Source organism: Tenrec ecaudatus, chromosome 2 (assembly GCF_050624435.1).
Source record: "Tenrec ecaudatus isolate mTenEca1 chromosome 2, mTenEca1.hap1, whole genome shotgun sequence".
NCBI lineage: Eukaryota > Metazoa > Chordata > Mammalia > Afrosoricida > Tenrecidae > Tenrec > Tenrec ecaudatus.
Window position 1 is genome coordinate 26,586,373 of NC_134531.1, and position 26,685 is coordinate 26,613,057.

General features: G+C 38.2%; 1 pseudogene; it reads left to right on the forward strand.

Annotated features, from left to right (window-relative positions):
• Positions 1–26,324, forward strand: part of LOC142439924 (RNA-binding protein PNO1 pseudogene) — a 40,464-nt pseudogene extending 14,140 nt beyond the window's left edge.
• Positions 26,325–26,685: the final 361 nt, after the last annotated feature.

Here is a 26,685-nt window from a genome sequence, read left to right on the forward strand (position 1 = left end):
TGAGAAAGTTAATAAACAACATATAAATGAATCTTCCTAATCTCCCCAAAATATACATCTCATCACCTCTATATTATTTTCAGTTCCCAATCTTTTCTAGTAATCCAATATTGTTATGCATTATCTGTGTTTCCTCTCACCACTTTCCACTAAAGATTATTCTTAAATTTGTTTTGATAAAACCATTCATTGTAAGGATGAGATGAGATTAGCACATGAAAAACAGTTGACAGAGCAATGAGCAAGAAATACTACTCATGGCCATCGGGCCACTTCTAGCTATTAGCAAGAAATAAGATTGCATAATGTTTTCCTACGATTAGCTTTCATTTTCTGTTTATATTATATTTATAATGATATATCTTTGAGATGGTCTACAAACTATATGCTTACAGCAAGATGTATGTCTGGAGTGTTCCTTAGAGGCAAGATGGGTGAGACTTTGCCTTACATACTTCAGACATGTTGTCAGGAGAGACCCGTCCCTGGAGAAGGACATCATATTTGGTAAAGTAGAAGGTAGAAAATAAGAGGAAGTTCCCAGGAGATGGATTGGCACAATGGCTTCAACAATGGGCTCAGGTTGTCCAGCAGGTGGCTGTGAGTTGGAAGGTGCTTGCTGACACCTAAAAACAACAACAAAAATGAGTTGTGATTGCTACTGTTAATTTCAGTTGCATCACCTTGTAGATTAAAATAATATTGAGCAAAGTAATCCTAGATAATCCCATACTTGAAAAACAGACTGAATATCTCTGTACTTATCCCTCAAAGGTTTACGTGGTTGAAATCATTCAGAGACCTTAACATTTTAGTCAGTGCCTATGTGTGTGCCTCCCTGCTTTACTTAAAGAATAATAGTGAATGTAGAAAGGGGGAAGAAAATATGTCATGAGGACAGAAAGCTTATCAGTAAAATGAGGAAGCCTGATCATATCAAGATAATTGGATTTTAAATAAAAGGAAATGATGAATGAACATATATGGAGAATAGAATCTAAAATTCTTGGGAAGATACATGAATAGAAGTTGGCATATCTTTGTCTCATAGGGGAGAAAGAAATGACTTTGCATACTTTATAAAAGAGTAAATTTCACTCAGATTACTTCTATTTGGTACCTAGCAGTAATGAAAAATATGTAAAATAGATAAAATCACTATAATTGTTGATCTTGGATTTCTTAATTTATATTAATTTATAATTTATAATGAGTCTACTTGCCCATTATTCCCCATGATATAACTTTTCTAGCATGCTGTGCTGTTCTGCTTCAGAAACAGGTTGAATAGAATTTGTAGTTCATCCAGGATTCAAGATTTGTTTAACTTATGAAACAAAATGACAAGTTGGCAAAGGAATTCGGAATTAATGGAAAGCTATTTTTGAAGTGATGAACCAAGAAATCTGAGCTTAAGAATGAAGGATATTAAGAAAATCAATGGATTTAGTGAAAGCAAAGAAGTTTGAACAAGTGTGAAAAATAGTTGAAGTGGAATAACTTGAATGAAAAAAAATTGACGAATTTTAGTTGATACACAAAGAATGTGATGACTGAGTAATTTTCAAGAAGAAAGCAAGACAGGTGAGAAAATCCAAGTTAAGACTTTAGTGTTTACCTAGTTAGAAACACAAATAGGAAAGTGAAAATCAAGGGTTTTCAGGTCTGCTGTAATCAGCAGGAGCCTAACCATGAAGTGGATAAAAATCAAATCAAATGCCAATGATCTCCCCCTCACTTCTTTTATCCGTATGCTTTTTACTTATGTCTTTTCATCGCTTCTCATTTGTCTGCAGGAGTTATGGTAGGGTAAGTGGGCTATCCATTGGGATTCTGACGACAAGGTGAGCAATTTGAATCTCTGCTGCTCCTCAGGACAGAGATGAGGCTTCTGCTCCCGTAAGGAGTTGCATTCTCAGAAACCCATAGGGACAGTGTTACTTTGACCTATAGGGTCGCTATGAGTTATAATCCACTCAATGGCTGTGAGTTTTGTTTTTTGGTTACTTATTATCATCATCATCATTGCAAACAGTAATAAACAGAAAGGTATCATCTGCCTGTTGTCTGTTGCGGATGGTAGCAAAGGACGGCTGAAAGAAAAATCAGCACATGCCATACTCATCTCTAAGGCTGAAACCTCAACAAAGACGTTTCTTAAGATGTAGGTAGAAAAAAGAAAAAGATTAATTTATATAAACATGGAGCAAGGACCTCACTAAGGCTTCCTCCTGCTCTGAAAGTCCTAGATGTATGGGCAAAGTAAACAGTACCTGTCTGATATCACTCAGTAAAGCTGTTCCACGCAAGACGTAAATGAGTTTTCAGGAGAACAGAGAAGCAGTATAAGGGGTGCTCAGACAGACTGAGGTGATGGGGAGTTTGCCCACAAGAGTTAGTCCTTAATGGCAAGACTGGGATATGAGGAAATACAGAGATAATAATGTAATCGAGCATTATCTAATGAAATCAGATTGATTAAGAGATTCCAATGGCCTAAGGATGGTTTTGAAGAAATATAGCCCTGAGATAAGCGCCAGAGACAGAACAGACTATAGCAGGGCCAGGGAATTCATATCCATTACATTCCCACTAGTTGAGAGAGAGTGTCTAGAATAATAGGAAGAATGTAGATTTTGGTATTCTATTAATTTTAACTAAAACCATATTGGTTTTACAGAATGTATGTATGCACTAAAGATTATTGCAGATAAGAAATGCAGTGTGACCATTGCATGTCTCTTAGAATTCTTCTTCTTCTTTCCTCCCCTGGATTCTCAGAAAATGATAACTACTGGCTCTGGAAACCAGGCAGCTACATGCAATATGAGCCCTGCTTCCTAAGTCATTGGCGTGGTTGAGTCCATGAAAACAATAGACTGTAACTTGTGCAATTTTCAGGAAAAATAATGCACCTATTTTCTTAATCACAACAAGTGGCTGTATCTCCTCAAAAATGTCGGCCTCTACTTTTTATCCATGTTCTTAGAAATATATGTTTTTAGAAACCTGTTTGCCCTGAAATTGTAGACATTAATGCCTTAGCCTTCTAAAGATGGAAAAGTTACCTTTGTAGCAATTTCAAAAATCATACTATGAGTTGAGAACATAATTTCTGGAAATCAGTTTTGGATGTATTTTTGGAGAACCCTAGCAGTGGAGAAAAAGAATCTTTCACTTTAGATATTGGAAATGTACTTGATTCTAAGATTTAAAATTATATTTGACATTAAAATATGTCCATGCAGTGATGCTTTGGGGAAAAGGTATAACTATTTTGCTTTCATTTAAAAAATAGCTATTATTAAATTTTTTTAATTGGAGCACTAAAATTAAGCCTAAATACCAATAGTTTAATTCCTATTAACTAAGCTTCAAATTAATATTTTCCATTTCATTGTTGATGATTTCCAATTTTCCTAGATTCCTAATTCTGACTATTAATGGGCATTTTCATATTTTTTGTCTCATTATGATTTATGCCCCATCAGCTAATGCAGGTCCCTAAAGTTAAAGTTCATCCACATCATTAATGTACACACTATTTTGATCCGGCAGCTCTGCCTCAGACTTTATACTGAGTGTTTTCCAATATGAGGGGCCTATCTTCTGGCATGGTATCTGATAACCTTCTACTAATATACATAAGACTTTCAGTAGCTGATGCCTCAAAAGGGAGCAGTTTATTCCTTCCTTGTTCTCTGTTCTTACCTAGAAAGCCCCCAAGAAACCTGTCCAAGTTGGTGACCGTGCTGCTGTTGGAAGGTTGTTGGCATAGCTTTAGCATCACGGGAGCATGAACGCCACAGCACTAGTACAAATAGATGAACGCTAGAATGGCACATTCAAGAGCATGGCGCTTCACTCATTGATTAAAAAGAACCCTTAAAGCTCTCTACTGAAATACACTAGAGTTTTGTGTCTGTGATAAGGTCTCTATATACCCCTGCAAGGAAAATCAGTGAATACAAAGATGACTCAGATGGTCCCACCAACCTCTAAAGCTAATTACTGATGAAGAAACTGAAGAAAAAAGACCAACTTCTATAACCTGAAACTGATCAAACATGAACTCAATATGCCAGTATAATCGTGTGTGATAAGCATGTAATAGCTGTGCAGAAAAGGACGGAATAGCAATTTGAAAAAAAAAATGGCCTGGATGGTAGAACCATAGCTGAAGATTGACTAACAGAATTGTGCAAGAAAAAAATGCCTCCTTTATTGAAAATACCATTATTTTAACAACCTAAGTGGTGATATACAAGGAGACTTCACCAGATGGAATACACAGGAATCAAAAGACTATCTGTGCAAAGAAATGATGGAGAAGTTCTATCAATCAAAATAAGTCAGAGGCTGACTATGGGATAGACCATCAATTGCTCATATGCAATTTTAGGTTGAAAGTTAAAAAATTCCAAGTCCATTAAATCTAATATGACCTTGAGTTTAAATATTCCACCTAAATTTAGAAAACAGCTCAAGAATAGAATTCACACATTGAAAACTAATGACAGAAGGCTTGATAATGACTTCCACTTGCTGTGGAATGACATCAAGAACATCATACATGAAGAAATCAGAAGTTCATCTAAAAGACCATTTTAAAAGAAAAGCCCAACATGAGTATCAGGAAGGAAACTAAAAAGAGTAACACTCCAATGCCATTTAGCTGATGCCTACACTCAGAGACCTTACAGGACGTTGTAGAACTGGCCTTGTGGGTTTCTGAGACGGTTCATCGTTAGGGAACTGCAAAGCCTCATCCTTCTCCTGCAGAACTAAGTGGTGCTTCCGAACTGCTGACGTTGCAGTTAGCAACACAACTTAAAACCGCTGTGCCACCTAGACTCCTGTGGCTATCAGAAGCTATTGTGAGACTTGCTCTTTTATATAGAGTAACCACACAAAATCCAATAATTACAAAGTCAAATAGCTGAACAGAAAATTCTGAAAAGACAAAATATACTATTATAAAGAATTATGCAAAGAAGAGGAATTAGAAAACTGAACCAGAAGGACACACTCAGCATATGTCAAACTGCAAGAATTGAAGAAAAAATTTGTCTCATACAGCAATATTGTAGAATTCCAAAATAATGAACAATGCAGGCAATATTAGACGATTAAAGGAATACACAAAATTACTGTACTAAAAAGAAGTGTCAACTTACAATCATTTCAAGAGGTAGCATATGAACTAGAACGAGTGATGCAGAAGCACAAAGGTCAGGTTGAATTTAAGGCATTAGCCAAAACAAGACTCTCAGAATTGACATATTACCAATTGAAATGTTTCAAGAAGCTGATGTACCTTATTATGAAGGCATAATATGAACATTCTAATATTTTGGGCAGAAAAAAGAATGATGTGAAAATGTATATCTATTTTCTTTTGAGATGTGATTTAGAAGCACTGTTTCATCTATGTCAAGATATAATGAAAAAAGCTACTGTGTTATTCCCAGCAGACTAGAGAAACAAATTCATGGACACATATATGTATATAAGAAAAGGATTTATATACAAGAGCAGTTGAATATTGAGAAAACATACCAGCCCAGGCCAGTCCAAGACCATAAGTCTGATATTCAGACTCATGAAACACAGGTAATGATGCCAAATGCAGGATGATCACAGGTCAATGGGTAGAAAGTCTTTGGAGCCAGTGGCTTTGTAAGCATCGCAGTGCTGGCAGCGGTCCCCATATGGCTCCTCCATTTCCCATGGCTTGGGGTCTATCAGCATAGTACCATGTGCCTTGCCAGGTCTTGTTAGTAGAGCGTCATCTCAAGGAGTGAAAAGAGAGAGAGATAGTGTCTCCTACCTCCAAGAAGGAATACTAGATTTCCCAGAATTCTCAGGAGAAGGCCATGCCCACACAAAGGCCTCATTGGCTATGATCCGATTGACAGACTAGACTCCATCCCTTCACTCATAATCCTCTCAAATTGACATCAAATTATGTAACTAGCAGAGCTACCAAAACAAACCACTGGATCCATATTTGCATCTATTACTGAGAGTTAACCCTAGAATGTGGAAATTATCAAGCAATATCATTAATATTACATAGAAGTAAAGATGAGAGTTCAAGTACATTCTATTCTAACTGCATACCTGTAATTTTTTTTTTTGGTGTAATTCTATAAGCTATGTCACCAGTATTTTAAATTCCCGAAGATTACCGATGGTGAACAGTTTTTAACAGAGTTAAAGAAACTCTTGGAAGAGGTGGCTGGTGCTCTATTTTCAAAATTTAAATAATATAAAAACTATTGATCACAAGAAAATAATGCCTGATCTAGTGCTGAAAGCGAAATCTCTTAGGCTGAAATTTCTTAAGTTGAACAACACTACAGAAAAGCCACAGGATGACCTCAACTATGACAGTGGTCATAAAGATTGTGTGGAAAGATGGTTTTGTTGTATATGGTTCCCATGAGTTGGACCAACTCATATGGCAGTCATTTCTATCCCTTATGCATTCACGACTGTAATATAACCATTTGGCAGGAACAGGATTTCATTGTGAAGTCTTATTTGTGAGCCCTAATGAAGAGACTAGTGATCCAGAATGGAGTCAACACTGGGGAAGAGCACAGAAAATACAAGTGCAACTGTTAAAGCTAAACTAGGACTGAAAATAAAGTCCTTTATTATCAAGGACACTAGACCAGTTGTTTGCAAACTATGCTTAAGCATTGATTAGACCAACCCATCATGCTTGCTACAAATAGTTTCCAGGAACTCAGAACAACCAAAGGAGCAATACTGAGAGAGAATCCCAGGAATCAGCATTCTTACAAGTCCCTATTTGATTCCCCCATTTACAATGACAGAAAATAGACTAAAGGAAATTAAGTTTTGATACAAGGAAAGAGGAAGTTTGAAATTTATATGCTGTCTCTATAGTATTTCTTTGGAAAATTGAAAGTTTTATTGCTTGTAGTAAGAGCAAATATATGCCCTTGCTACTCCTATCTAGCTAGTTCTCATTCATAGTGACCCTATTATAGGACAAAGGATAAATTCTCCATAGAGTTTCCAAGACTGTAAATCTTTATGGAAGGCAACACTCATTTTTTCTCCGTAATGCTTTTGGTGGTGTTGAAGGATTGACCTTGCCGTTAACAACCCAACGCTAAATCCCCTGCTCTATAACATGCATATGCATTCTTCTCAAATCAAGAACATATAAATAAGTAATAATAATAATAATTAAACTCACTGCCGTAGGGTCAATTCTGACTCATAGCAACCTTATAGGACAGAACTTTCCTTTTGAGTTTCTGAGACTATAACTCTTCACAGGATCTGAAACTTCCTGTTTCCCCCATGGGAATGCCTGCTTGTTTTGAGCTGCTGACCATGCACTTTGCAGTCTGATATGCACTAGATGTGTCTTATTTATCAATAATGATAATATTCTTGTCTTAAATTAGAATATTATTTTTGTTCTCAAAACATAAGGGATATCCTTTCACTAGCATGCAATATACAATACATGCTGATGTATTTCTAACTTTAAAAGTCAACTCAATTCAATTATATGTATTGCATAAGTGAAATAATCAATGTATTACACTTAAGGGAAAGGATTACTGTTATTAAAGTGAAAAGAGATGACGCAACTACTCTTGCTTGGGTAGAGTATTTCTCAAGGGATTGGTGGCAAAGTTAACTGAGCTGCATTTTGGTTTTTTAAAATTCAGAAGCTTTCTAGGATAGTTTTCTTCTATATTCTCATCTTCCCCAGTAGTTACAAAGGCATTCTAAAATTGATTCCCTTAAGGAAACCCAAGTGAGAGATCCTATTTAACCTAGAACAATTAATCTATAAAATTGACGATTAAAATGCTGCCCAATGAGTTAATATTAGGCTTTCAAAAAAGAAATCTGGGATAAAAACAAAAACACCCAGTTATAATCTTAAGTGGTTTTGTTAAATGTTTATATCTAAGACATATTCATCTTACATGTTACATGGAGATATTACTTAGCTTTAAAAATTAATATGAAGCCAACTTTTTCAAAATGAATAAATATTATTTGTGATATGTGTATGTGGCAAATCTATACAAGAAATCACCAAATTAAATTTGTGAAATGTTCACCAGATGATGCACATCCACTCTCATCCTTTTTTTCCTTGTCTTTTCTTTTTGGTATATTTTATCATTAGTAACTGCTGGAACTTCTAACTTGATTTGTATGATGACATGGAATGATGTATGTCATTACTAATGTGAGCAGGACCTTGGCTGAAAACAAAGAATACCATAAATATGTTGACTTTTATTTTAGTAACCATGTAAAAGCCTTTGTCTTTGTGGATCATAACATATTGTGGATAACATCGCAAAACATGGACATTCTGGAATATTTCATTATGCGTCTGTGGAACATGTACATAGACCAAGAGGCAGGATGAGTGTCATTGTCGCGCTCTTTCAACAAACTTATTCAATGTGCACACTGACAAGCTGCACTATATGCATGTGAAGAAGAATCCATTATTGATGAAGTTTGGATTACATATCTATGTAATCAGGTATATATATATATATATACACACAGTTATCTATGTATCTATTTATCTGTATCTCTATATACCTACATAGCTAAGGTGTGTTAGTCTGGGTAGACTAGAGAAACATATCGACAGAAACTCATATGTATATGAGAGCATTTTATATAAAAGTTAAGTGTATTTTTATTAAGAAAGCATCCCAACCCAGTCTAGTCCAAGCCCACAAGTCCAATGTTAGCTCATATGTCCAACACCAATATACAAAGTCCTCCTCAAACTCTCAAAACACATGCAATGATGCTGAATGCAGGAGGAAAGCCAAATCAGTGAGCCTGTAGGCATCTCAGCACTGACAGGGGTCTCCACACAGCTTCTCCAGCACCCAGGGCTGCATCAGGGTAGGTCTATGTGGCTTCTCCTCAGGGATATCTCACAGGAAATAAGCCTTGTCAGTTGAGGCAGAGAACTAGCTAAGGTAGCCATACACTGGTCTGACAATCTGAGCACAAGAGACTAGAGAACAAGAAAGGCAAGGCTCACCGAGCCATTTATCTCTCCACTCTTCAATTAATCCCACATGTGTTTATCGACCAGGTTGGCACAATAAACCTTAACTATCACCTAAGGTACGAATACCTGACCTAAGCCATCTTATTTTTAATTTCCTCATATACATGTGAAAATGTAAGAATTAATAAGGAAGCCTAAAGAATAACTGGAGTATGTGGCAGCATATAATTTGTTGATGTTTGAATTATGTTCTTGGCAAAGAACATTGAAAGACTTAGACTGCCAAAAGAACAAATAAATCTGTGTTGGAAAAAGTTCAGTCACAATGTTTTTTTTAAAAAAATAGAATGGCTAGGCTTTTGTTCATATAGTTTTGGCGTGTTGTCAGGAAGAATTAGACATCTTCCTTGCTAAATTCGAAGGTCAGTGGAAAAAACAGACCCCACAGCGGCTGTCACTGTGGCTCAACCAGCGCAACAAAGGGGAAGGTGGTACAGGGCCACATGGTGTTTTGTTTCATTGTGTTTTGGGGTTCGATGAGTTAAAAATGGCAGCAAGAAATAACATCATGATAAATAGATACAATATTGAAATGGTCAGGGATTTAATTCTACTTATATCTACAATCAGCACTCCTGGAAACAACAGTGAAGACATGCCTCCCATTTGGGCAAACCTGCTGCAAAAAGTCAATTTTAAAATATTCAAAATCAAAGATGTCACTTGGAAGAGAAAGGAACTCCTATTTGAACCCATAATATTTTCAATAGCCTGACACGCATGCAAAAGTTAGATAATGAAATGTGAAAATAAAAGAATACTTTAACTTATGTTGTCGCTGAAGGAAAATATACCACGGACTGCCACGAGATCAAACTAATGTGTCTTGAAAGAATTACAGCTAGAATACTCCCTAGAAAAGGGAATGGGTAAACTTCATGCAATGTATTTTCAGACTTATTATCAAGATAGACACATTCTTTAACACTGGCCTTAGACATAGGAGTGGTAGTGAGGATGGCAGAGTACTGGCTTGTGTTTAGTTTTGTGTAGTCATTGCTATAGCTGAAGAGTGACTTGATGGGACCACTCAGCAACACTGCATGCAATGTTGCAGTATATAATTTGTGGGTGTTTTGTATTCTCCTCCATTTACTCACAGATATTCAGTATTTTGTTTACTCCTTAAAATGTGTTTGCATTGACTTAATTTTCTAAACTAGATCATAGGCTTGAAACATGTACCCATATATTGTATTGCTAAAATTGAGAGGCATATAAAGGAAATAGTAATATATTACTATGAAAAGATATGTTACAAAGTAAATCAATTATAAAGATAATTTTTATTAATTTTCTGATTAGACACTGGTACAGTAAATTTTTATGATTTTATATATATGCGTTCAAATATATATGCAAATGTGTGCCAAGTTTACAATCCCTAAAGACAAAATAAAGATTGAAGTAATAAAGATGATAACTGACTTTTTTTTTAAGATGGATCTTACTTACAGTAGAACCGAGTTAATACAGAATTCTTATTCTAAGTTCTGGGCTCTTTGTATATGTATTTGAGTTTGTTTGAATGTACACTGTGTTAGGCCAGATTGATTAGAGAAACAAATCCAGTGCCAGTCATATATGTATAAAGAAAGAGCTTTTATATCAAGAAATAATTAGATATCAAAAAAATATTCCATTTCAGTCCAACTCAAGTCCATAATTCTGATACGAGTCCATAAGTCCCTCATCAACCTCATGGGCAGGCAATGACACAGACTGGAGCAATGTCACAGGCCAGTGAGTACAGAGTCTCGTGGGTTCAAGGTTGGGAAAACATGGCAAGGCTCTGACAGATTGGAGATCAGTGTCAGAGTCCCGGATGCAGGAAGGTGGAGTGACAGACAGAGGGGAGGTTCCCTGGGTCCTTCTTATGAAAGGCCACACCCTCAAAGAGGCACCATCAGGCTGTGACCTGAGGCTGGATAACTTCCCTACATTTTTATACATCTTCAAGTTGACATGCAGTTATCTAATTACCACATACACATATGCCTATCTACTCATAGATTGATGGTACATTTTGTATAAAGAAGGTGTTTGTTTTCTTTTTATAATACCTACTATATCAATTACTGTCTCATGGAACATTAGTGCTATAAATGATAGAATTTTTTTTTCATTGAAAATGTAGGCAATTAGTAAATGTTAATTGTTTCTTAATATGTCAAATAAGCAAAAGCAATTTGTGCTCTAAGATGTATTCCCTAATAGATGAAATTGGGAAATTACCTAAGTGTATTGGCATGTTTTTGTAAAGAGTAATAATCTATTCAGGGTTGTTAATCTATCAAGTATTCAGGATTCTTCACTTATAGCAGATTTTTGGAACTAGTATACTCCCTTGAGGCTCCCTGGCACAGTGGTGATGCATTGGGCTGCAATTCACTCGGTCAGCTGTTTGAAACCACCAGCCTCTTCATGGGAGAAAGACAAGACTTTCTACTTTCTAAAGACTTTTATTCTTGGAAACTCACAGGGGCAGTTCTACTCTGCCCTACCGGGTCACTATGAATGAACATCTACTTGATGGAAGTGAGTTTTACTCCCTTGGACTTAAGGCTGAAGCACCCTAGTGTGAGAAGAACCAGATGAGTGTTTTCTAAGTTGATGGAATTGGTAGTAGTTGTACTTGGGTTAAGATATCTTGCTTTGAGGGAGCTCAACAGTGGGTTATAGGAGGTCTGGTGGCAGTGATTATGTGTTGGACTGTGAGCTGCAAGGCCTGCAGTTCAAAACCACCAGCAGCTCTGAGGAAGACTGATAAAACTTTTTACTTCAGTCAAGTGTGAAAGTCTCAGAAACCCACAAGGGTACTTCTACCCAGTCTTATACGGTCTCCTTGAATCAGAATCAACTTGATAGCAGTTAAATTTGATTTTGGATTCTGAATGAATGGTGACCTAGGGTGACCATATATTTACTTTTTTAGGCCCTTCTTGAAAGTTGAAGTCCTTGATCTTCATTAATATGTGCTTCAAGTCCTACACCCTTTAAACTAGCAAGACGATGCCATCTGCAAGACAATTACTGCATATTGCAAGTAAGTGAGGTTTTCTCCAAGCATGATATGTTATTTTTTATATAGTCTGTGTCTCTGATTATTTGTTCAAAAGGCACATTAATACAGTAATGTGGAAAGATACAACAAGGTACACACCTTCTCAGATTTCAAACCACTCAGGACTCACTTATTTTGTTCAATCTACTTTTTGAATTCTAAGTTACTTCTAATCCGAGATATTTTCTTGGCCTAGGTGCTGGTTCACACAAACACACACACACACACACACACACACAATATTTTGTTCTGGAATTCTAATTCTCTTAAATGTAATCATAATTTTTCTATGAACCTCACACAGAATATATTTAATAGGGAATAAATAACAAGTGAAAATCTTTCTGGTAATAGATCTTCTTTTCCTCAAGATCCATCTGAGTTCAGCAATGATATCTCTTGTTCCATGTCCTCTTCTGAATCTGCACTGAATTTATGTCAGTTTTCGGTCAAGGCACTGCACATTTTTCTTCTAATTTTGACTCATTTTCCACTAGCAAATGAAGGTCCAGAAAGTTTTTCTCTATATAAATCATTAAAGTATACTCAACTCTCAGATAACAGCTCTCTCCTAGGAATATTGTCAGTGTCTTCTGACAGGAAGCATTCATTTTCATGCACAATATTAAACAATGTTCTGCAGTGATTCATAAGATTTTCAGTGGCTTATGTTTCAGAGTGAGCTGCTTCTTCTTGCTTCCTAGTGTGTTCTTGGTCTGGAAGCGCTTCTGAAACCTATTCATCATGAGTGACCCGGCTGATATTTGAAATATGCACAACATAACTTCACAGCAAACCATTTTCTCAGTAAGACAAACTGATAGATAGGTGAAGAAATACTTTATATTAGATAATAATATTACCCATAGCTATATTTCATGTTCAGCAATTACAGTGTGATTATATAGTATGTTATCCAGGAATGTAGTCCCAAGGGTGTATTGGTTTACATCATGGACTGCTAACCTCAAGTTTGCCAGGGAGCTGAGTGAGTCTGGGTACTTTAGAGAAATAAATCCAGAGACACCCATGTATAAGAGAGAGTTTTATATAAAGGTTAAGTGCACAGCAAGAAAATATCCCAACCCAGTGCTGCCCCAAGCCCAACATTAACCCATATGTCCAACACCAATCCACAAAGTCCTCCTCCATCTCACAAAACACACTCTATGACACAGACTGCAGGAAGAAAGCTGAATCAGTAAATGTGTGAGCATCTCAGCGCTGGCAGGGGTCTCACATGGGTGCTCCAGCACCCAGGGCTGCATCGCGGTAGGTCCATGTGGCTTCTCCTCAGGGATGTCTTGTAGGAAGTGAGCCTTGCCAGCTGAATCAGGGAACTGGCTAAGGCAGCTGTTCCCTGATCTGACCATCAGAAAGCAAGAGACCTGAGAACTTGAAAGGCGAGGTTCATGGAGCCATTTATTCCTCCGCCCTTCAATTAACCCCACAAGTGTTTAGGTTGCACAATAAACTTTATCAGTAGCACTCACCAGTTGCTTCAGGGAAGAAAGGCAATGCTCTGCACTTCCATGAGGATTGGCAGTCTCAGAAGCTCAAAGGGTCAGTTCTGCACTTTTTTCTTTAAGATCCTTATTATTCAGAATCAAATTGATGACTGTATTTTTGTTTGTTATTCCCCAAATACAAGCTAATACATGTAGGAATAAAGTTATGCTGTTTACAGCTTGCAATTATTTCTTAGAGGGAACTTAAACAAGGGTGTAGAAAAAGAATAGAAACTATGAGTGACACTTTGAAATATTTCTTAAAATAAAACAGAGAGAGAGACACATATACAAGCACATTGAGAAAGCGTTTTGATTTAGAAACCAGTATGTTTTCATTACAAAATTTAGGTTTCATGACACAAGATTACTTTTAATAAATTAATATGTCACATTTTCTCATTCAAGTGAATTATTTTATATGAAAATTTTAAATTACACATCCACTTAACTATTATGTCATAGCAATACTTGGAGATAAACACAGTAGAGTTCGTCACTAAGAATGTACATTAATTAAGATACTGTCTGCCAGTTGATTTAAATTAAAAGAATGTGATAAAAGATGAAATAATATCAACTATATATAAAAGGAAGGACTCAAAAACTTAAGGTCTGAATTTTAGTACTTCATTTTGGACTTTTAATTCAAGTCTTATAGAAACGTATAGCATATATGAAATGGATGCCTCTTCTAATTACTTTTTTTAATTTAGAATTTAAGATTTAGAAACAGAGTTGACATCGTTTTAAGTATGGAAATTCAGAATGTGTGACTGATTGCCAGTTGTTCAGATCCAGTCTTAGTAAGAATCTTATGAAGAGGAAAATTGTGATAATAACAAAGTTGGGTGCCATTCCAGACATATTTTCACTAATTATTTTTGGAATTTCAGGGAGTCAGGAGCATTTGAATTCATGTAAGAGAATTAAGAATTAGATGGAAACATCTGCTCCTGTCAAAAGTGTTATTTTTTCCCATGTGAATTCAGTTTTATATAGAATATTTTTGCTATTATTTCAAAATATTTAGTGTCCCTTCAAAATTGAATATATGCTCATTAATAATTTTGTAATAGATCATTATCTGAGTTAGTAAAGTTCTAGGCTATTAGTAAGAAAGCAACTCAGAAAAATAAGTAGGAATTATTTTCCCCTCTTTAAAATGATAACCGCCTACATTTACACAATCTCCTTTCCCTTCTTCAAAGTTAATGACTTTCTGAAGCATTAGATTGATAATTGTTTTTCAATTTTATGTGTACCATTGTAGAAATAATCAATTTGTGCTATCCATAATTCAAGCTTTCTTCGTCTTTTCAAACAACGAATAAAGTAGTGTAAACCTGCAATGTTTAGGAACAAACTTGAGATAGGTAGCTGAATTTGAAAAGTTATCTAATTTTAAAATAATGTGACCTTGGACAAGCTATTATATTAATCTTAGTCTCCCTTTTCTCATGTGAATAAATGAGATGATATTGTTCTACAAGCTTTAGAAAATGTTTCTAAGAACGAAATGGCCAAGTATCTATAAATCGCAAAAGAGTGATTACCTGTGAAACACTATATTTCTATTTCCCTAAAGTTTTCAATGTGAATATAGGCATTTGAAATCTCTGTACCCTCCTTTAACTGCCTCCCCCTGCCCCCAAGTGGGTTTCAAATTTTCCATTGAAATTAGGAATGAAACGACTGCCAATCAGAGGTCAACAATTTGAAGCCATCAAGCACTCAGTGAGAGAAAGTTGAGAATTTCTACTCCCACAGGTTAGTTGTGTTTTTGTCCCATAGGGTCCTAATGAATTGTGTCAATTTCCTGGCAGTGCATATGTATGTATGCCTGTTTGCATGTATGTGTGTGTGTATATATATATATGTGTGTGTATAGATATATATGTGTGTGTGTGTGTGTGTGTGTGTGTGTGTGTAATTATATAGGCTGGAGAATGCATAGGTGAATGTCCAATAGGAGCAGCTCATGCTGTGGCTGTAGGATCCAACGAATCCAAAGCTGTAAATCCAATGATCTTGGGGCCACCCCACCTCCCCAAGGACACGTCATCAGCATTGTGACTTGAGTAAGGGAATTGGATTCTAACCCACTTTTCTTACAACCCAATGTCTGCTCAAAGCAAATCCCATCACGGAGCTGAGAGTGCTGTATTAAATCACATTGTGAAGAGTTGCTGCCCTTTAGCCGCCCCATTTCTGAGAGGCCTGACACAACCAAGTTTACACTAAACCTAACTGTCACATTATCTTTACAGTTTTGAAAAGCATGGTCCAGTACATGGTGCATTTTTTTCCTCAGAGACATCTATGATGTTTATCTCATTATTAGACTCAATGAATGGATTATAGGGAAGAAGACCCAGAGTTTAAGTACAATTCTCTTCACATCATTTAATTAGTTTAATCCACATTACATACCAAAGTTGGAATTACCATTACTTACTAGTCTAGGGTTGAGTGTGTCAAATGCATCTACTTTCATATTACTTTTTTAGACTACTCATTTCAAATTAGATTCTTTGGAAGGAGTCCTTATTCACCATCCATTCTTAAAAATAATGGGGCATTATGTCCCACCCCATAAAGGCATAGTATCCACAAAATTAATTTGGAATTTATATGCATGGCTGATGTGGCTATGGGCCTTTACTTATCTCTTCAATATTGTATTAATATCAATAATGACTCATGGCTATTTATTATACTTTGGAAAATAATTACATACTATATTATTTTATTATTTGTTTAAATTTTCCTTGCTTGGACATGTGGGAGCTCTTTTCTTCACTGCTATGCCCATGTGATATATCTTCATTAAGGTTATTTGTTTCTCACTTTGATCTATGACTCTTTAAAATTTTAGAACTATACAAAACTCCAATTTTAAGTTGTGTATTTCCTGACATTTTTCCACTTGATTTTAAATGATATTCAGTTGCATTGTCCTAAAAAAGGAATTGCAGTTCACAAAGAAGAGAGTTTGTGTTTAGTTCGAATTTATTTCTCCTGATAACATTCATTGTCTTCTCTTTATCTTTGTTAAGGAAGAATGTCAACCCAAGATTTACCGAAGAACATACATTAATAAGAGAAGGTGTTACAATTTTTATAATTTCCAGTACAGTACTAAATTAAAAATATTTCTGTCAGAAAATCAGAAGAAATATTTGGGTTTATTTTGCAAAAACTAACCATACTGACATGTTCCTCCTATAGTATCTACAGAGGTGCTCAGTGTACCCAAATTTGGAAGAAAGAAAATTAAAAAAAATAACTATGCTATTCATCTATATTTGAAAAATGTGATTACTACAGTATTGAAAGCACTGTCTTTTTAATTTTACCTTCATTTTGAAGAGCCGTCAGGCATAGTCTGTGTAACTTTTCCATGAAGTACTTAATCTCTACTCAGGCCCCTTAGGAACATGTAATAGCAATCAGTAAATAACAGTGCAGAGGCGGTTGATTACTATTGAATAAACTGAAATGCTTTCCATACATTGCAAACTAAAAATGGATTGCTCTCATCACTTTGCTTCTTTTTTTTCCTAATGACATTTTAAAATCTAAGGGCCTTATTAATCAATGATTTATATGATGCTTTCCAAATATGTTCCTGTACCTTGCTTAGAAAACATAAAAGAGGTAGATATAATTAGGCCCTTTTGAGGAAATTAAATTAAATCAGTATTCATCAACATTAAGCACTTAATAGTGAATAAGAATTAAGGTGTATCCTAAAAAAGAAGAACTCGGTAAAAGAATGGGCAAAAGACAGAGAATTCTCATTGAGGAATAAGGCACAAACACTACCCTGTGGCAGCTGCTTCAAAAGCAATTTTTGGTAGTTATTTTGCATATTTCAAAAATGAGGAAACCAAGAAAGTTATGTTTTTCAGATTTATGAAAGGAGTGATTGTTAATATCAGGTGTTGTTAGGTGGCTATTTCACAGCAGTATTTCCGCTTTGCTTACTACGCACAAAATATTCTAACATGTTGCCAATTTGAGTCCACCTTAAACAGAGCAGTGGTATGTAGCTATTATTTGCAAAGGAGGAAACTAGACTTTCATTTACGTTTTTAGATGACACAGTGTGTAACTAAAGTTAGCATTCTGTGTGACGAATTAAGTCCAAAAGTATTGCTACTGGGTTCCAGTTTGTACATGTCCAATAAGTGTTTAAACATATCTTTACCATCCGTGGTTTTCCGTAGATCAGTTATCTGTGTGATTCACTTAATCTCATTAGTTATTGCTGATTAGTGCCCTCTAGTAGGTTCTCACTTGTAGCAACCCTATGTGTACCAGAACGAAACACTGCCCTGTCTAGCACCATCCTCAACATTGTTCCAATTGAGCCCATTGTTGCAGTCATCATGTCAGTTTGTCTGATTCAGTTTCTTCCTCTTTTCTGCTCATGATCGTCTTCAGGGATTGAGCTCAAATTATAACATGTCCAAAGTACCTGATAGTAGTGCTCAGCATCCTTGCTTCTAAAGAACACAGCGTTTGCACTTAACTCCAAGACAGATTAGCTTACTCTTAGTACTATCATAATTCTTTGTGTAAACCATAATTCAAATGCATCAAATCATCGCCTAACTTTCCCACTGTGTTAGCTGGGTAGACTAGAGAAACAAATTCATAGACACTCACATGTATATAAGGGAGAGGTTTATATACAAGAGGAATGGAACATTGAAAAACATCCCAACACAGACCAGTCCAAGGCCATAAGTCTGCTATTTGCCCATATGACTGATACCAATCTGTAGAGTCCTCTTCTGACTCACGAAACACATGTAATGAAGCCAAAAGCAGGATGATCACAGGGCAGTGGGTAGAAAGTCTTTGGGTCCAATGGCATTGTAAATATCTCAATGCTGGCAGGGATCTCTCTGTGACTTCTCCGGCTTCCGAGGTCTGGTTGTGTCCATGTGGCTTGTCTTCTTCAATGTCTCTCAGGGAGTAGCAGAGCAAGAGAGGTGTCTTCCGCCTCTAAGGAGGAAGTCCCAGGTTTCCCAGAATTCTCAGGGGAAGGCCATGCCCACACAGAAATCTAATTGGCTATCACCAGATTGACAGGCTAGATTCCACCCATACACTTTTAATCCTGAAATTGACCCCAGATTAGGTGACTACCACACCCACACATACAAGGGAATGGAAAATATCATGGCTTGCTCTGGTGCTACCCAGATCTCAAAATGACAGCTTGCTCTTCAACACTTTAAACAGTCCTTGTCATCAGATTCGCTCAGCGCCATAGTTAGTTTGAATCTTGACTGTTGCTTCTATTCTTGTTGATTGTAGAGCCAATTAAAATGAAATCCCTAACTGTGGGAAACTAAGCATCAGGAAGAGAGTGTATGCAGATACTCTATGGAGTTTGGGAGGCCCAGACTCTTCTGCAGGGAGGCCTTCATGTTTGTGAGTTGGAGTTGAATCCCAGTCACTTTCCCTAACAAAAAAGTTGTTCCCAACTATGTCCCCTGTAATAATGCCAATTTTAAGGTGCTTGAATTAGCTGTTTAACTGCTATCAGACCACCACACCCTAAGTACAGCCCACTCCCTTATGATAAGGATCATAGATTGCCCCCTGGGATAGAGTTTAGGGTTACCTAAGGTCACGTCAGCTCAGGGACAGCCCAGATTAGGTCACCATTTTAACTCTAGAGCCTGCCCATCTTGTTATGTATGTTCCTTCCTGTCGCATGTATGCCTCCGTAGCACATCTCTTTCTATAGCATGTATAGTCCTAGCATGCCCCTTCGTGTAAATCGTCTGCCTTTAACATATCCCCTTCCAGTTATATATGTGTATGATGTGGCTTGCATACCCGAGATTCTATACAGCTGTGAGGGACTGCATCCGCCCCCTCTCGGGCCCCAGTTTCCACGGAAGCAGTGAGCACTTGCATGACTCGTCTGAAGTGCAATTACACAGCCGCCCCTTAGAACCTATTTGGTTGTAGAGGCTGGTGCCCCACACTTGACCATCTCAATCTTTTCTCCAGGAGTTCTGGTGCATATAGTAGATTATGAGTGGGGCTGCTAACCTCAAGTTCACCAGCTGAAACCATTAGCTGCTCTATGGGAGAAAGGGGGAATTTCTGCTTCTGTAAAGATTTACAACCTCAGGAATCAAGAGGCAGCCTCCTCTGCCCTATAGAATGCTTCAAGTTAAAAGAGCCTTGGTAGCTCGATTTGGTTTGAATTTTGTCTATTGGTTCAGCTGTGATGGGTTTCATTTTCATTTGAATTAAATGCCATCCATACGGAAGATACAAGGAAGAAGGACTAGGTTGTCCACTTCTAAAGAATGAGCCACCAGAATCCTTATGAATAACAGTCTCTATAGGGTGTCTTAACCATTGGCTAATCAGAACAGTGGCTTCTGAGGGAAGTGACTTGGCCAGTTAATTCAAAGCAGAGCGGTCAGCCTAGACATTTATGACAGCATGTATCTGGGGGGTTTCAAAAAGCAGGTAATCTTGCTAACTGTGTTCAAAGGACAGAGGATGATTATGAAAATTTTGAAGGGGTTTATTTATTTATTTTTGCAATCATGAACATTTATTTTGTTTTATGTATATTTATTATTGACATGTCTATTTTTTGTTTTAAATCATTTTATTGGGGCTCATACAACTCTTATCACAATCCATACATACATCAATTGAGTAAAGCACCCTTATACATTCATTGCCCTCATCATTCTCAAAATTTGCCTTCTTCTTGGGTTCCTGGAATCAGCTCACTTTCCTTATCCCCGCCTCCTCCCTCCCCGCTCCCCTCTCCCTCATGAAATCTTAATAATTTATAAATTATTATTTTATCTTATCTTACACTGCATGGCGTCTCCCTTCACCCACTTTCCTGTTGCCCATCCCCCAGAGAGGAGGTTATATGTAGATCCCCGAAATCGGTTCCCCATTCTACCTCCTCTTCCCTCCTGGTATTGTCACTGTCACCGTTGGTTCATCTGTCCTAGATTCCCTGTGTTTCCAGATCCCAACTGTACCGCTGTGCATCCTCTGGTCTAACCAGGTTTGCAAGGTATAATTAGGACAATGATAGTTGGGGGCAGGAAGCACTTAAGAACTAGAGGAAGGTTATGAGTTTCATTGTTGCTACACTGAACGCTGAGTTGCTCATTTCCTCCCCACTACCCCTCTGCAAGGGATGCCCAGTTGTCTACAGATAGGCATTGGGTCCCCATCATGCACTCACCTCATTCACGATAATATGATTTTTTTTATTAAAAAGAAGAAATTATAAGACTGTATCATTGAGTTCACGAGAAGGCCAGAAAACGTGCACTGAGAATTCCCCCATCCCCACCCACACACAGAACACCTCCTAATTCTTAAAAGGCAGCAAAGGTTATTGGGAAACCTTATTTCATTCACGGACTACCCCATCTTTCCCCTCTCTTACACCTTCAGACTTCTTTAATTCCATCAGAGCAAAGAACACTCAAGAGGAACATGATTTGAGTCCCTGGAGGATGCCAAAACTTCTGTTTTGAAATGTTTGCTTCAAAGAGGGACCAGTTCCAGAGGAAAAGGTCAGAGCAATGTAGGATATTTTGAGAAACAAAATGGTCACACTTTAATATATTTGTTTAATACAAGTTTCAATGATTTGTAATAATTCTTTCTTCATTTATTCTCATATTTTTTTAAAAACTTGCGAGGTAATTTTAATATGATGGATGAAAATTAGAGGTGATCATTTATCTAAAAAATATTTAAAATGCATACATATTCTAACAACTTGATAGATGAATCATTAACAGAAAATGAAACAACATATTTAAACTTTATAATTTGAGAAGCTTCAAAACATATATACCCCTAAATCATCATAACAATCAAGATGGGGATGTTATTGGTTGCTAAGGCCTCTCCTCTCTCTTTCCTTGTCATGTTCCTAATAGTGTCTTCAGAGGAGAGATAGAGAAAAGGTTTAAATGAAATGAGTGAGTTTATTAAAGGACTATTTCTCATATGATTGTGTCGATGGGCACCTCAATTAGTGCAAGAGCATGACCAAATCTGGGAAGTTGTGGTTTTCATAAATTGATCGAGGACTTTCTTGTATAGATTGGTTGTTTGTTTCATACCCCCCTACAAATGTTGAGCTCATACCTAAAGTACATGTGGCTGACGTTTTCCTGCTGCGCAAGGTTTAAGTCAGTCATGAGTAGGTGTGGGGCCCGTGCCCACCCAAGCCCTCCCTGTCTTTGCTCTCCACCTCCCTGTGTGCCAGGAGCTATTGACAAGGAAATGTATACTTTCTACCCTCCACCTCTTTTTATGCTAAGAAGTCATTGATAGAAAAATGTCTTCCCCACTCATTGTGATAAGAATTCCTTCCATTGCTTCCCTTCCTCCTTGTAGCAGATCTGTCTATCTCGAAGTAAACGTATTAATCACCCTCAAAAGCTCCCCAGTACCCGTGTAATCTTTCTTCCATCTCCTCCGTAATCCAATGTAGGGACATTTTCCCCCAGAGAATTGTTCAAAAATTTACTCTAGTCATCAGCATTTATATTCTGGAGATTAAAAGTAATCTTGATCTTTCAAACATTTTTGATGGGTTTCTTTTGCGCAACATATCTGTTTTGAGATTCAGCCCAATTGTTGCCTTTATCAGTGTGGTGGTGTTGTTCCTAGATGCTAATGAGCAGCGCCTTTGACTCGTAGCTCTCCTATGAGCAACACAACAACCCACTGCCCAGTTCTTAGGCAGCCACACAATTGTTCTTATGTTTAAGGCCATTGTTGCAGCCACTGTTTTCCAAGTGCCTTCTTTATTGTCACTGTTTCCATACATCAGCAAGCGTGATTTGCTTCTCCAGGGACAGGCCTCTCCTGACCATGTGTATAACGTGCAGGAGATGAAGTCTTCTTCTCTACGGATCATTCTGCCTGTATTTCTTAAAAGACGAATTTGTTTGTTTTTTGGCAATCATGATGCTTTCAATACTTTTCACAAACATCATCATTCAAATACATCAAGTCTTCCTTATTCTGTGTCCAGTTTTCATGTGTCATGAGGCAATTGAAAATATCACAGCTTGGATCAGGTCCACCTTAGGCCTAGGAGTAACATCCTTGCTTTTCAACGCTTCAAAGGGGGTCTTGTGCACTAGGTTTACCCAATTCAATGGATGGCTTGAATTCTTTTTATTTTATGTTTCTTTTTATTTATTTTTTTTTATTTTAACAATTTATTGGGGCGCATACAATTCTTTTCACAGTTCATACATATACATACATCAATTGTATAAAGCACATCTGTACAGTCTTTGCCCTAACCATTTTTTCTCTTTTCTTCTTTTACATTTTATTAGGGACTCATATAACTCTTACCATAATCCATACATATACATACATCAATTGTATAAAGCACATCCATACATTCCCTGCCCCAATCATTCTCAAGGCATTTGCTCTCCACTTAAGCCCCTTGCATCAGGTCCTCTTTTTTTCCCCCCTCCCTCCCCATTCCCCCCTCCCTCATATGCCCTTGGTAATTTATACATCGTTGTTTTGTCATATCTTGCCCTATCCGGAGTCTGGATGGCTTGAATTCTTGACTGTAGCTTCCATAGCACCGATTATGGATCCAAGGAAAGCAAAATCCTTAGCAATTTCCAACTTTCCTCCTCTATTTTGTGATGCAGTAATTTTGGGTCAGTTGTGAAGAGTTTTGTTTTCTTTACACTGAGTTGTAAATCATACTGAAGGTTGTAATATTTGATCTTCACCAGAGAATTTTCAAGTCTCCCTCACTTAGGGAAACTGGTAGGTTGGTGAATCTTAAGATAAATGAGTGACAAAAACAGAAAATCTCAGAGCTACAGACTGAAAAACAGAGAAATTCACTGCCATTGAGCCGATACTGACTCAGAGCAACCTGGTCAGCACAGGGTAGAAACTTTCCTTTGAGTTTCAGAAATTGTAACTCACTATGTGAGCACCTTCTTTCTCTTGCAGAGTGCTGGTGGCTTTGAACTGCTGACCTTGTGGATCACAGCCCCATGTGAAACCATTGCCTTACAAGGTCTTCAAAAGTCACAATAAACTGCATAATAAGTGACTACAAAGCTTCAACATGTGCCATGAAAGAAAGCCTCATCTCTTCTAGTAAGAGAGCTGGCATTGCTGAAAACCAAGTCCAGAGTATTTTCATACAAGTAGCTGCATTAGGTCACTCGATTAGGGACAAAGGGGGTTGGCTCCCCAATGCCTGCACAGGGCCATAATAGAGGGGTTCCAGGGAGATCGGGCACACTAATTGGACACCTATGGGAAAATCCAGAACCGAGCATGCGCAGACTAGGATTCACTAAGCGCATCTGAAACCAAACCTAGCCACAACTGAGGCCCATGACATCACACTGGTGTGCTTTAACGCAGTCAGTAACAATGACCAATGTCCTCAGAGAGAATAAGAGCCAGGCGTGCAGTCCTGGCAGCCTTCTTGGCTCACAATGGGCCTCATTTATTCTGCTCCTGTTCAGCTGCCAGGGGTGGGGTAGGGGTGAAATTTCTCCCACCTGTGCATGGACACACATCTGCGTGACCCCATCAGGGCCCTCTGCAGACCTACGCCTGGCCAACATGCTCTTGGCCAGCTGCCATCCTATTTTCCTCTGGTGCATGCTGTAAGCTAAGGCTGGGAGTCCCTCGCATATGGGCATGCTCCACCCACACCCCTTCTTAACCTCTGGAGATTCCCAATTCAACACAAGGTGGTTTCATGCTCCCCATTACTGTATTCTGTGCACGTGGTTGTTCTTGCCCAGTTGTAACCCCAGCGGGGCTTCCACACAGCCTGGCACACTTTCTAGAAATAGTGTGTACCCAAATGAGACAGAAATACCTGAAATGTTCCCTTTCTTGCATAAAAACTCACTTGTATTACAAAACGCTTCTGCTACATGAATCCTGTCAGTGCCATGAAACAAAGACCCAAGGTAACCCCAATCCAGGAACGTAACAGCTGCATTGCAGCACCAACTTAATTCTCAACCTACAAAAGTGACTGATATTAAAATGACAGCACTGATATGGAAGAAATGGGACTCTAAAACTTGGGATGGGCATATATCATCCGAAGACGGAGACACTGAGCCCTGAGATTCCATCAAGCTGTACGTGTGTGTGTGTTTTAATCATTTAATTTGGGGCTCATAAAACTCTTATAACAACCCATACATACATCAACTGTGTAAAGCATATTTGTACAGTCATTGCCCTCATCATTTTCAAAACATTTGCTCTCCACTTAAGCCCTTGGCATCAGCTCCTCATTTTGCCCCTCCTTCCCCTCTCTACCCTCTTTCATGATGAACCCTTGATAATTTATAAATTATTTTGTCATATCTTGCCCTGTCCGATGTTTCCCATCACCCACTTTTCTGTTGTCCATCCCCCAGGGAGGAGGTCACATGTAGATCCTTGTAATCGGTTTCCCCTTTCCAACCCACCCTCACTCTCCCTCCTGGTATGGCCACTCTCACCACTGTTCTTAAAGGGATCATCCACCCTGGATACCCTGTGTTTCCAGTTCCTATCTGTACCAGTGCCCATCCTCTGGTCCAGCCAGATTTGTAAGGTAGGATTGGGATCATGATAGTGGGGGTGGACGTGGAGGTGGGGGGAAAGAAGCATTAAAGAACTAGAGGAAAGTTGTGTGTTTCATCCTCGCTACACAGCACCTGGACTGGCTGGTCTCCTCCCTGCTACCCTGACATAAGGGGAGGTCCAGTTGCCTACAGAGTGGCTTTGGGTTGAATTGTACTTGTATATAGAATGAGTTTCACCTGTTACAGGCGGAAGCACCAGCCATACTGGAAACCAACAAGGATGGAAGGCGAGATGGAGGCACAGAGCACCAGGGCCAAAGACCTTTTCCCTCCAGCCGCCTGCAAGGAAGGCCACGGGCGGAGAAATGGAGGCTGAGCAACTATGAGTGACTGGGGAGGGCAATCTGGACATAGAGGAAGCCTGGCCTGGCCTGGCCTGGCCTGGGGAAAGGTTGGTCTTCCCAGCCCTCTCAGGGGATGGCTCCTGGGTAGAAAAGAAGTAATAAGGAACATCCAAGCCCCAGCCAACAGATACACACCATTGAACGAGAGCTGGATGAAGAAATTCACTTGTGTTGTTGGGCATTTGGGACTTCAGTTACAGGTTCACTTGAAATCAGGTACGTGGCAATCAGGACTTGTAAAGAAACCATGGACGCTTGGTGCCCTAGTAAAAGCCGCTGACTTTGTGAAAGCCTGTATTCTGGGATTTCAGGCCTGTGGACCTCTTCCTGGAGTCCTTTGAAGTTACAGGTGTTAAGAGAGCACCTCTGGAGAACAATCTGATGGATCTCTGGCCAAGGAGGGAAAACCCAATTCACCATGGAGAACGTGACCCCCACACTGATTGTCCTGGCTGATGAGAAAGTTCACATCCTTGGCTCTTTCCCAAACATCCCGATGGCAAGAACTGCCATTTGCAACCTGATTCTGTGAAATCTCCTTCAAAGGTTCGTGGCAACATCCGTGCCGCGGCAGACGAGCAGCACACCGATTCTGGTTTCATTAGAGACTCGTGTCTTTGACTCTGGAACAAGGACCACGCACTGTTACACGGGGAACTGTGTGTAGCATTCCTCGGTCAGTTCCTCTCACTCTCCACCCGGAGAGTAACAGAAAGGCAAAGTGTGATCATGCTCACCCTGCAGCCTTCAGGCTCATCTTGACGATCAGACATCACTACCATTCTCCATCAACGTCATGTCTATTTTCCTGGCAATACACAAGGCAGATATGAATTTCCCATTTCTCTATAGAGAGAAATGTCTTAAATTAAATTGCTATTCAGTATGAATTTGGGAGTTTGTAAGTTTTTATATATTCTCCATGGAACTTAAGAGTTATCTTAGAACATCTATGAATATGACACTTTACTGTGGAAAGCAG